Raw genomic sequence first — 801 nt, forward strand, 5'->3', positions numbered from 1 at the left:
AGAAGAAGAAGAAGAAGAAGAAGAAGAAGAAGAAGAAGAAGAAGAAGAAGGAGAAGAAGAAGAAGAAGAAGAAGAAGAAGAAGAAGAAGAAGAAGAAGAAGAAGAAGAAGAAAACTTAAGGGATGCATAGAACGTTATATTCCTGTCAAATGAACGATGTTTATCAAACTAGAAATGTTTAAATGAAACATTGACTACGAAACAGATGGAATTGCTAGACAAGACCAAAAGGTTATTTTAACAAGAAAATCATTTCGTCGCGAGGCGGTATTTGGTAAAACGTAGTTGCTTGAAAACTGAAAATAGTTCTTCCAGGTTTCGCATTGATTTCGAAGTTGATCTCTCGTAAACAGCCAAGAGGTCAGGGTCTCAAACTAAATCTTTTCGATGGCAATCTACTAAATATACCGAGTTATTTACTCAACTGAAATCAGGCGACTACTACATCTATTCAATTTACTTATGGAAAACTGGATACTTGAATACAAGATTTCTGAATAGGAAGTAGATATAGTTTGGAGGTCAGTTCATACGACTTTAATATCAAAGGCTACACGAAACGTGAAGATTCAGAAATATACGGAATAAGTTTAACGGAAAGCTAAATGCACAATGGTCAATGTATATTTAAGAAACATATATATAGGATGAGATTAGGCAGAACCATTCAAACATAAATATACCGAAGAACCTCTCTATTTATATATATATATATATATATATATACAAATATATATTTACTTAAATGTGTACCTATGTGTGTACATGTATATACATATATATCTGAATATAGATACATAT

The sequence above is a fragment of the Octopus bimaculoides genome, chromosome 8 (assembly GCF_001194135.2).
Source record: "Octopus bimaculoides isolate UCB-OBI-ISO-001 chromosome 8, ASM119413v2, whole genome shotgun sequence".
NCBI lineage: Eukaryota > Metazoa > Mollusca > Cephalopoda > Octopoda > Octopodidae > Octopus > Octopus bimaculoides.